This window comes from Crocodylus porosus, unplaced genomic scaffold (genome assembly GCF_001723895.1).
Source record: "Crocodylus porosus isolate Cpor-Errol unplaced genomic scaffold, CroPor_comp1, whole genome shotgun sequence".
Classification (NCBI taxonomy): Eukaryota; Metazoa; Chordata; order Crocodylia; family Crocodylidae; genus Crocodylus; species Crocodylus porosus.
In genome coordinates, this window is record NW_017728921.1 from 23,126,675 (window position 1) to 23,139,241 (window position 12,567).

General features: G+C 50.1%; 1 protein-coding gene across 1 annotated transcript in view; it reads right to left on the minus strand.

Annotated features, from left to right (window-relative positions):
• LOC109312903 (oxysterol-binding protein 2-like) overlaps positions 1-12,561 on the minus strand; it is an 82,847-nt gene extending 70,286 nt beyond the window's left edge. The window contains exon 1 of the mRNA XM_019539257.1: positions 12,521-12,561. The gene's annotated coding sequence lies outside the window, so the exon portion shown is untranslated. The remainder of the gene's footprint in view (positions 1-12,520) is intronic.
• Between the last annotated feature and the right edge of the window lie 6 nt (positions 12,562-12,567).

Genomic DNA, 12,567 nt, shown 5'->3' on the forward strand with positions numbered 1-12,567 from the left:
CCAGCTCAGGTTACCTAAAGAGACAGGCTGAGGTGTGAATCCTCTGTGCTGGCCCATCTAATCACGTTGTCACAGGGCAGAGATTTTGGGGAGAAACCAAGGTGGCTTTCTGCCACGGTACATTTCCGTTCAGGGTGGGTGGCTCTGGGTTCTTGGTTTGGTCTGCAACATGCCGTCTCTGCTGCTCCCATTTTTCCATCTCCTGTTGTCGTCATAAGGTTTCAAAGTACTGAGATCCTTGCAACAGACTCTTTCTCCATGTAAATTACCCACTGTAAATTCCCAAGGAAGTGGAAGAGCATGAAGTTTACTGAGTGCAAATTCCCCTTTTCCCTTAAAGATTCATAACTAGCTACAGACTTAAGAAGCACTTTAGTTGAATATACTCAGCTACTTCCCTAAAGCAGTATTTCCAGATTTTAAAGTTACCACTTAAAACACTCGGATACTAGAGTACAACGAGGCATGAATATGTATTCCTACCGATCCTCACCCTTAGCAAGCATGTCATAAAAGAACTGCTCAAACAATAAGACAGGAACTCTCAACTCTGCTTATTTCAGAGATGCTGATCTGATATTGCTGCAAAGCAGGCCCAGGGGAAGTATCCAACATTAAGAAAAGGAACGTAAGCGCTATCCTGCAAATCTCAATGGTCAGTAAAAGCAGTGGAAAGGAAGGAACTACTCTGAATGTTCAGGACAGTGATCTTGATCCACCAGTGGATCCCAGAGCCTCTTGAAGCTGATCTTGGGCTGGGGGGGAAGGGACTGAACATGTGCCCTACCCCAACCCCGCAGTTCAGTTGGTGGGGAAGGGAGGGGGCAGAGGCCTGGGGGACATATGCAGCAGGGCTCAGGACACAAAGCCTAGCCTGCAGCAGCAGCTGCCTCTGCTAAGCACACATCGGGGGGGGGGGCAGGCATCAGTGCTGCCCAGCAAAAAGCTATGGCAGCTGCCGGTGGTGCACCGTTCTGAGATACAGAATGGAGCAGGGGCAGGCCCTGCACAGCTGGTGCAGGGCAGGGAATGGAGCCGCAAGCGGCTTGTTCACGGGGTATGAGGAGGGTGGCACCCAGGAGGACACAGGGGGGTGCATGCCCCCAGATCTGCCAGCAGGGTGGGGCAAGCTGCATGATGGGGCTGCTCTTTCCAGCCAGACAGCAGCAGCGCTGGGAATGAGGCCATGGGGGGGGCCATAGCACCCCCACCTCCACCACCAAAGCTCCCACAGCCAGTGCCACCCACCTCCTGCCCCAAGCACAAGCATAGGCCAGGCCTGCCAAGAACAGCCTGGTGCAGCCTGGCCCCCCATCAGGGACTTGCAAGCTGGGGGCTGATGGGCTGGAACATTGCGCTGGGCTTTTCGATACGCCTGGCCCACGCTTGTGCTTGGGGCAGGTAGCACCGGTGCTTGGAGGGGCTATGGACACCCCCCCTGCCCCTCCCCATGGCCTTGCTCCCAACACCACCACAGCCGAGCCAGGAAGAGCCGGTTGCCCCATGCCCAGCCCACCGCGTCCTGCCTGCAGAGCCGGGAGCACTCACCCCCCGTGCCCTCCCAGACTGCGTGCAGCCCTCCCCATACCCTACAGACAAGCCGCTCACGGCTCCATCCCCTGCCCACTGTGAAAGGCCTGCCCCTGCCCCATTCCCTACCTCCCTGCTGTGGGGGGGAAGGGGCAGATCAAAGCCCCAGTGGTGAGGGAAGGAGTGGGGCTAGGACAGAGGCCTTGATCCGCCCCGCTCCCGGCCCAGCCCTTTCCCCTCCCACTCCTCTCCCCACAGACTTACCTGCTTGGGGGAAGGAGGCAGGTAGATCTTTGGTTCCTTTTAAATTCCAAAAGTGATCTCTGACCTCAAAAGTTTGGAGACCACTGGTCTAGGACTTCTTCCCAGCTGACTTTGTAACTTTAGTTAAGTCACTTAATTGCCTCATTTTCCTCTACAAAGCCGGGCAGTTCCCTCCAATGAACATTTCTAATTCGGGAAGCTATTCACCTATTCTGCCAAGTTTTGTTTTATGAAAGTTCCATCTGGCTGCAGGAGAACAGGCCAAGAAATAATTACTGCCACACTGAGATGTACTTTTTTTTTTTACAGTACAAGGACAATATTTCCCAAAATGCCTACAAGCAGGGGTCAGCAACCCTACAGCTCAGGAACTGGATCCAGCCTGTGGCAGCTCAGGGTATTAGCAACAAACTCCAGCCAGAGAAGCACAGGAGGCTACCCCAGGGACCTACTGCCTGCTGCATTCAGCTTACTCTCTCTGCTGTAACATAGGCAGCACCCCCAGAGTCCTACCACCCACCTTTTTCCATCTATTCCCTTTGCAGCATCTGCCGATTGCCAAGAAGGTGTGGTGATATGGCCAGCATCAGGGGCTGGGCTGTAAACAGTGACCCACAGTGGCAATTGCTTGCCAACCCCTGACTTAAAGGAAACGTTACATGAGCTTGAACAAAAAGTTGTATGAAACCACTATCAAGATACAATATTTAATTTAAAAAAATGTGCATCAAGAAATTCAAAGTTAAAGAGAAGTCCTTATCTGAAAGTGGCTGCATGCACACCGAAAGGCACTTGCATGTGAAGAACCATTTTTAGAACAGAAGATGGGCATTGGTTGAGAGACTAAAATAAACTTTTACTGCTGTCTCCTTATATTAGCCCTGCACAGTCAGCAGCTAGAAGCAGCAAACTGGATTATACACTACAGTATATCATGAAACTGTAACAATATTGAGAGATGTACAATAGGGCTGTGCAAAATTTTGCTGGCAGTTTTGTTTCGACACTGTTTTAATTCATTTCAAGCTCGAAACAGCAAAATCAAAATGAAATGGAGAGCTTTGAAACAGCCTCAAAACAAAATGAGGGAAGTCAAACCATTTCAAAATTTTCGAAATATTTCACGTTTTTGAAGCTCAAGCTGGTCTTGCCTGCAGGGAAACAGAAACTAAAGAAAGAAGAGGGAGGGGGAAAGAGGCGGGAAGGGTGGGGAAAGAAGTGCTCATTATTGACTATGTAGCTGGCCAGTGACTGTCATCCTTCCCTGAGGTCCCTTCCAATCCCAGTGCTCTAGGGAAAGGATGGAAAAACTGCATAAAAGGCAGCATTGTTCGCACTGCCCTGCTTTCTGCCTTGGTGTCAGTTGAGTGAGGGCACACCTTCACACACACACACACACACACACACACACACACAGTGTCACCCACCCATGTCACAAGTTTTGCTTGTCAGCAGCTAGAGGCGCAGGGCCCTAGAACCCAGACTCCCCCTGCACCTATCTCCTCGACAGCTGGCAGGCTTCATAGCCACAGCAGGGCCTAGCAGGCCTGCAATTTTCACCCTGCTGTACCCCAAGACGGACACAATCCCAACAAGCACCCATGTCATGAGTTTGGCCTGTCAGCAGCCAGAGGTCCAGGGCCCCGGGACCCAGAAGCCCCTACACCCAAGTCCTTGAAAGCTGGCAGACTTCATAGCCTCAGCAGGGGCTAGTGCGCCTGCAGCTTTTGTCCTGCTGCACCTTAACACACAGAGTCACCCACGTCATGAGTTTTCCTTGTCTGGAGCTTGAGGTGCAGTTTCCCCCAAACCCCTTGCACTTACCTCCTTAAAACTTAGCAGGCTTCGTGGCCTCAGCAGGGGCTGGCATGCCTGCAGTTTCAACCCTGCTGTGGCTTAACACATGCATGTGACATGAGTTTTTTGCTTTCAAGACTTTGAGGTGCAGTTTCCCTGAAACCTCTGCACCTATCTCCTTGAAACTTCGCAAGCTTCATGCCCTTAGAAGGGGCTACCATTCCTGCACGTTGCATCCAAATCAGGCCAGAAATGACAAAGTTATAGGCTGTTTCAAGCTTCCCCATTACAGCCTACGGGCAAAACATTGAAAAAGCGTCAAAACACCGAAACTGTTTCAATAAAACAAAATAGAACAGCAGTTTCAACACAAGTCAAAACAGAACAGTGCTGTTTCGTATGGCCCTAATGTACAGCCTTCTCATCATCCACCTGTATACAGGCAACAGTTTCTTTCTCTATGCTTTATTGTTAACGTACAATCCTATATGAATAGGCTTGGAATTTTTATTGGTAAACATCAATACATGTTGATTTCAATTAGCAGAGTGTTCTGGATAGCAGACTGCCAGATAACAGGGATTTTGCTGTACATAGTGGGACTGTCTGTACTCCTCATGGGGTGCAGGATGGAGCTTCTGTGCACTCACAGACCAGTGAAAAAGATATTTCCATCAGGCAAATCCCTGAAAGCAACAAGACCACACAGCTGTGACAATAATCTGGCTTGCAGAGCCTTTCCTAGTGATAACATGCAAGAAGGAATACCCACCATGAATCCCAGACCACCAGAGTGTGAAGGGCACAGAGGCACAATGACCATGGAATCTCAAGGCCTCCAAGTCACTTGGAAGATGTGGTTCAAACACAAAACACAGAAGGGTAAAAACCAGCAGGCTTTTGATAACAGAAGAATAGTACATGATGTATAAGAGTCTGCCTTCATTTAGTTATTTAAAGTTTCTCTTTTCCTACTCACTGCCCAGCAGTGGTATAAAAAGAGAGTGCCTATTACCCAAGATTTTCATGTCAGTTAACTGCAGCAGTTACTAGTCATAACTACAGTTGCGACTGGTTGAGTTCTGTCATTCCAGCCCCCTTTTCATTTTAGTCTGTTCTTTTGCATTGAACTCTGTATGTTCTAAACCAGCGGTTCCCAAACTCTGACAGATGGTGCACCACCAATTTAAAACAATACAACCTTAAGTACCACCAGCAAATTTTTCAGTTCAACCTTAAGTACCACCAGGTGGGGTGGATGGGCATAGGGTATGTTGGGGGTTATGTGTATGTGGCAGGTTGTGGGGACAGGGTGTGGGGTGAAGGAGGGTTGGGACCCCCACGTGCTCCCCCCATGGTGCAGCAGCAAGCAGGGCGCTCAGGACACCCAGCAGAACACGGCTCTGCAAGGGATGCATGCCCCACTGGCAGTCTGTATCCCTGGCGGTCCCCATACTTACCAGACATGGGAGGGAAGTTCCACGTATTGGACCCAGCTGTGTGCCTGGGGCTTCCCTCTCCTACAACGCAGCCCCTGAGGGGAAGGCAGCCAGCTCCAGTGTGCAGTGCTTCCCTCCCATGCCCAGCAAGTACAAAAGCTGAACATGCCTGTGGAGAGGCTGCACCACTTACTGCAATGTGCAGCGGTAGCCAGAGCTGGGTCCCATTGGACACCTGTTTTGGGTGCAAGTGCCCTGAGCAACCCCACCTGCTGCTGACGCATACCAGTTACAGGTTGTCTGCATATCACTGGTGGTATGCATACCACAGATTGCAAATCACTGTTCTAAACTATACTTTTGCCTTCACAGCTCTGAGAGTGCATTTACACGCTCATTAAAACATGCATTTGCCTATTTTAATGCACATTAATGTGTTACCAAAAAAAATGCTCTTTAGCTAATGTGCATTTTCCAGTACCTCACAATGGAAGGCACTTTTACATGTGCTCTGGAGAATTGCTTGGGGGGGGGGGAAGCAATCACTTTAAATCAGAGCAGTTCCAAGAGCCGCTCTAATTAAAGCACTGCAGCATCTTGTGTAGTAGCATCCCCATGCTTCAAAATGGTGGTTGGGCGCTTGAACTAAAACACAAACAAGCTTTAGTTCAAGTGCCCCCACTGCCATTTTGAGGCAAGGGGATGCTACTACGCAAGACACAGGAGGCTGCTGGAGCACAGCAATTACCACGCTCTAGCAGACTCGATTAATCAAATTTGCTCATCGCAGCAGCCTCTACTCATGTACAGCCATCCAGAGGTATTAGATTTAATGAGCATCATTTAGAATGCATTAATGAACGTGGAGATGCATCCAGAGTCCATTAAATTTGGTCGTCTATGAAATAGCCAATTCAGTATTTATGCACGTTTAAACTGAGCAACATCAACAACAAAAAGTGGATACTGTGGCAAAGTGGGAGCTCCCCAACCAGCCACAATGCTCGTTTCCCACCGCCTCTGAGCACACCGTCCATCTATGTTTCCTGCCACGCCTTGCTTGCTGTTAAAAAATTACTGTCTTAAATTAAGCAGGCGGCTGCCCATTCTGGGCCCTGGTATCTAGGGTCTTTAATACATGCTCCGATCTCTCCTTACATGTCCTATGCCTTGCAGATGTTTCCAACAACTGTGTAAAGCTCCAGCCTGAGGCCAGGCCAAATTTATTGCAGTATTAGGCCTCTCACAACCTGCCCTATTACAAGCCACACATACTGCATCTCTCTGACTGAGGCACCTCACAGCCCACCGTCTCTCACACAGTCTCTTCCATACCGTCCTTGCTGGGCCACACTTGTATCACTCCTCTCTTTTCCCTGGTGCTACGCTCACCCTGCCCTTACCTGGGGGTCCTCAGGCTTGACTCCCTTCACTCCCCAGCCAGCAAGTGCATAGCCTTTTGGGCATCTCCTACTACCCTCATCCAAGTGAGCATTGGGCAATTCACAAAATACTGCACAGAATCTGCCCCGTCTTAGAGCCAGGTAATTCCCCCCAGCTGGTCTCCATACAGGGCTGCTGACTCACCCCCTTATTTCTCCATGGGTTCTCCTCAGCCACCCTCCAACTGGCCTTAGGCCCACCTGTGGCCTCAGGTGCCCAAAGGCTTACCTGAACCCACTTCAGCCCCCAAGTTAACAGGACCTCCTCAACTGTTTCATTTACTTAGATGCAGCCCTTCAGGTGCCTCTCTGCACCTTTGCCTCCCCTGAGGCACATACTCCACCCCCTTCTCTACAACATTCATGTCATCAGTATGCTTATCATGTTTATTTGAAGAGACCCATAATGCACAGAACTTATTTTTTTAAAAACCTCTTAAAATAATAACCTTTGGTTTCTTTTAATATCTATCGCTCACAGATAACAATAGGCACCAAGGAAATACTCTGCATTCAAAATAATCGAAAACATCAGATTACAAAGAAAGATTGTTAAAGCACCAGATGTTATACCAACTTTCTCCTTCCTAAAAGAAGGACATTTCTTTACTAGTATTATGGGCTTTCCTAAACAAAGTTCCAATATGATACTTTTTCCTACAGTTTAAAATATTCCAACTCTCCAATTACTAAATTATTACTGATCATCTAACCTTTGAATCTATGACTGACACAAGTACAAAGACAACCTAAAAGTACAAGATGACCATTTTACCTATTTTTGTATTGCAGTACAATAAGCAAAACTCTTAAGAGATCATGAGGCACAATAAAAGGTCTAAAGCAGGGATGTCAAACATATGGGCTGTGGGCCAGATCCATCCCATGGGTCTTGGACTGACCCCATATGTAGTTCAGAGCCAGTTTGGTGCACAGGCTGGACCCAGCACCACAGGTACTGCATCTGGCACAGGTGGTCAGTCTGATGTGCATGCTACATGCAGCGCCCATGCTAGACAAGCCCTATACTCAGTATGGATCAGGCCGCAGCAAAGCCAGCACAAGGCAAGTCTAGCAGGTCAGTGCATGTCAAGTGCACGCCACATTTAGCACACCCCAGCATCACTTCAAGGCTTACTCTCCACAAAGCAGAAAGGGCTGGCACAGAGCACATACTACATGGGGTGCCTTAACTGACCGGCCGCAAGTGCTCGCTCTAGCACTTATGGGCAGCCTGAGCCCAATGTGAACCAGCCCCAGGTCTACCAGGTCACCCCATGCCTATACACCATGTACAGAGGAAGCCCCAAAGTGGGGGCAGCACAAAGCACACAGGGCTGAATCAGATGTGTGCACTGCATGCCACACAGAGGGCCAGAACAGGGCATATACTGCACACACAGCCCCACCAGACTGGCCCTGCACACTGGCTCCAGCATGGCCCAATCCAACCTGTAGACTGGCTCAGTGACTCTCACCTGCTGTCCCTATGAGCTGGATGAGTTTGACAGCCCTGACCCAAAGCAAAGAGTACTAAGCGTGAAGTGCTGTTGTAGCCATGATGGTCCAGGAAATATTCAAGCAACTAGAGGCTTTTTTGGCAATACCTTTTATTAAACCATTCTGCACAGTTTGGAAAGATGTCAGACCAGCTTTTGGTTAGAAAATGGAACTGGCATTTCTGTCTATAAAGAACAATATTAAGTGCATTCACTCATTGCCACTACATTCAACGGTCAAGATTTGGGTAGAATTAAGAATATTTAGAGTGGAAACAAACAGGAAAAAAAGAAAGAATGCTTTAAATAAAAAAAATAACCCTAAACAAAACACGAGTGCTTCATGACTCCTGCAGTACTGATATGGCCTCTCTATAATTCCCAACCTTGCTGTCCTGGGGTCACAGCGCAGTCCACCCAACATGACTTAGCACCAACCTTTAAAAAGGACAAAGGCACACAATGGCCATTATCTTCAAGATCAAGGGTATCAAACTCACCCCAGAGTACGATGGGGTATTTCTGTTTGTCAACAGCTGCTGGGGGTGAGGAAACAAAATGCAAGTCAGGGAAGGTGTATGGGGTGGGGGTGGTCTTGGTGATAGGGCAAGCACCTACTGCCTGCCAGGAATTTGAGAGTTGACATAGGAGGTGGGGTGGGCTGGGGTTCAGCAAATGCTGTGGGCCTCACTCAGTGAAGGTACCTTTGTGTTGTTTCGAAGGGGTCCGAGGTGATGCTTCATAACATGGGTCACTCAGTACCTGTCAGCAGGCTTGGTTTCCTCCAATATGGGCCTTGACATTGCCCCCAGGCAGCTGGGCTTTGGGTACTGAGAAGATGAGGTTGACTGGTCAGGGGAGATGACAGCAGGCTGAGCGCTGGGTTCATGACAGGGTGGCTGGTTGTGATGATAGTAGGACAGATGGGTGGGATGCTGTCAGGATAGTTGCCTGGTCTTTTCTGAAATTCATGATGATATCTGAACTGTCCTCTCAAGGGCTCACGCATCTCCTGCTGAGTCCTTCTGAACAGGAAGAGGGATTTCCTAATACTGTCAATCCCTGCTTAACACTGTTTTGATTAGTGCTATTTCACTATAACACTCATATTAAACTGATACTTTCTTCCATTTATTCGGCAAGCCTCCAATCCCTGCCTATGGGTCCCCCGCCAACCCAGATTCTACCCTGCACTCCTAGCTGTGGAAACAAATGCCACCTGCTCAGACTCTGCTTAAGTGCCATGCAACAGAACCAGCAGAAACACACAAATCACTGACCCAGTTGTCACTAGTTACTCCATCCCCTGCACAGCCTATGGGAGCGACAGCTCAGGTCCCTGACCTGCAGCTGCCTTCCCCCACCCTGTAAAAACATCTCCAGACATCCCCATAAAAAGGAATTAAGGAATGAAGAAAATACATGGGCCTTTTAGCCGAATAAATGTGTATACCCACTAGTGCAGATAAGTACAAGTAGAGCAGTTATTCTGAAGGAGATGAAAGACATTCACATGTCAGTACTCACTTGAGAGGCCATAAATAAGTTTGCTGACCAACTCTTCCTCCCTGCTATCAGTCAAGTTTGCCTGGAGCAGGATCCCTTCCAGAAATGTAAGCAGTACAAGCACAGAATGCTCCCTCCACCTGACCAATTCCCTTGACAGCTGTAGTCCATTTAAAATGAAGGTTAAAGTGATGACCAAATGTGCACCAAAGGTTTTAAAACTCATGGCAAGAGCTAGCAGTCTGTTCCTTCAGTCACAAAGTTCTCAATATTTTACTTTCAGAAGTATTGGGTAAAGTTTTGTAGGGTATCGCTCAAACAGGAGCACACACAAGTGGGGAGTGGTGGTCTCCAGGAGCTTTACGAAGGTATGGATGGGGGACATGATATCACAGATTCTGGCTCAAGCATTTCCAAAGCAGAAGTTTTCATTAGCACAGCAAAAAGTATAGGTTTCTGTAAAGAGAGACTGTATAAAGGGTACATGCCCCAGTACTTCAAGAGGCAGCTGTCCAAAACCAGCAAAGCATCCCTGGGGGCACAGGGAGCCCTAGAGCATTAATGAGCATTTCACTCCAGGAAGGACTCAGCAAAATGCCAGACTAGAATCCAGTCCACCAGTAAGAGGTACCTGAACTTCCATGGAGGTGCAGCCTTTCTCTTTGATACTGAAAGACAAACCTCCTCTCTCCTGGGGCTTGGGGGGAAGGCAAGAATGAAATGCTTGCAGGCCTTGTAGCCTCAGAGCAGCAGCTGCAGGAGTGGCACTCGCACGGAGTATCACCAGAACAGGCATGCTGACCTATTCAGCAGGTCTGTTTCCCGGGCCAACCTTGCCACTGTCTTCTAAGCATGACAGAACAGATACGCCACCATCAAGGCAGACCATGGCCACGCTGGGGCACAACTGCTGTACAGAGAGAGAAATCTGTTCATGAGATGCTGCTGTGTAACTGACAGATGGAGCACACGTGAGCCATACTTCATTTTACTCCTCATTTTCAGGCCTAAGTCTTAGAGGTAAAGATCAGAAGCCCAGCTCTGCTCACAACTGGCCCCTGCATCCCAATTCAGGTTTCCCATCACAGCCCACTAACCATCTCCCACCTCAGGGACAAACCACTGTGCCCCACACTACTCCCCCAGTCTTGTCTTCCCATCCCAAGCTCTACCCTCCAATGCCAAGACCTTCCTCCTACCACCTCAGCCTGATGAGAAGTCCTGAGTTCAGACAGAGTAACAAGCTTTCCACCCCCACTCTTTCAGCCAACCCTACCAAACACCCATCCTGGCTTTTGACATCAGGAAGCACCAGAGCCCCTACTCCAGCCTGGTGAGGGAAAGTGGATGGGGGGAGGGAACTCCAGCAAAATATCATTCCCAAAAAGCTAGGACAGTGATTCTCAACCAGGGGACAATGGCCAGGTAACAAGAAAGCCCTGAAGGCTACAACACTCAAGAGGCTTGGTCTCTGGGACCAGATGGTAAATGTCTGGGCCTCCACTGCCCAGACCTCCAAGTACATCTCACCCCAATTTTGCAGGGGGTCCAGAAGGCAGGCCAAAACGTCATCCAGGATGCAGGCACTGCTCACCAGCATTCAGATGCAACTCCTGAACCCTTTGCCATACCCTGAGGTGCCCAATCACACACTCCACAGCCACCTGCTCAGCCAGTAACTGAAAAACTCCTCCCTGACACTCAAGTATCTGACGGCAGATCTCATTAGCCCCAGGCTTTGGGCTGCGAGCACCACAGGCAAACATTCCCCACTGTCCAGGCACCAGTCAAGACCTTGTGAAGCCCGGGGCACAGCAGATCTTACCCAGGCACATGCTGACCATGTGGGTGGAGCTGTCCTCAATGGCGCACAACACTGTAGCAAAAGGGAGAAGCAGTCCTGGTGTCTGATGTACTAAGCCAAAGCATTCATACTCCTAGTAGCACTGATGGCCCCCAAGCAGTTCAGAAAGGAGATCTAGGAAAATCTGGCTTTTGACACTGGGGTGCAGAAAAGCATGACACCAGTACCTCCTAGATGGCACAGCATACCTCCCAGACAGCTTATGCGGATTTCAAACAGCCCACACACTGAGATTTGCAACAGATGGAAAGCTATTGGCAGTTACCAGCCCCAGATGGCAATTTTCAGCTGCTTTTCTACTATCATGAGCACCTTCAGAGGAGTGGCTCGCCTACAGAGTGACAGGTCTAGCTTGGTACAGAACTTCAAGCAAGCAGACCGCTCGGAGCCACACCGCTCCTCAGAGCTACCCACTCCCACAGGCCTTTGCTCCTGTCTGACCCAGAAATGGTGCTACCTGGTCTGCAGGAGGCCCCAGAGAAGACTGTTCTCCACTGAGCCCCTTGTTGCTTCCTCTCGCGGCACAGAGCCCTTGGATAAGCACGGCACAGAGCAAAACCTGAGGCAGCACAACGTGGGTGCTAGGGTCACGGAGCGCTGAGCCTCCACACTGCAGCAAGCCAGTTAGCAGACGTGCTGGAGGAGGACAATACGCACAGCCAGGAAGGACAAGACTCTGCTAGAGCAGGAAGGCAGACCCGGGGGAACCTTGTGGAGCTCTTCTATGAGAAACTCAACACAGCAAAAGGACAGCAAGAGACTGCGACTGCCTTGTAAAGCAGAGCGCTCCCGCCCCAGACAAAAACTGACCAGCCCAGGAATGGCAACACCAAGTGCACCCAGCCGAGCCTGTCCAGACACCCACAGCGCCCTGCTGTTGCCACGCATGGCGTTTCACAAGGCTTTGGGCAGCCCCTGGCTTCAGTTAGGGCCAGGCTGGAGGTGCTGTCCACACCCCCGCGAGCGGGACTGGCGAGGGGGAAAGAAGAGAAAAATATTCCGGGGAAGAAGCAGCCTCCTTAGCTTCCCTGGGAAATCAAACGGGCCAACGCGCCCCCGCATGCAGGGAAGGCAAGCGGGGACTCCCCCGGGCTGGCGCGGGACAGCGGCTTGGCCCGGCCCGGCCCGAGGACACCCGCCGGGCCGCACGTGCTGCCGCCCCGCCCCGGCCGGCGGTACCTGTAGTAACTGAGCAGCCCGTTGCTGAGCACGAACCAGCGGCGCTG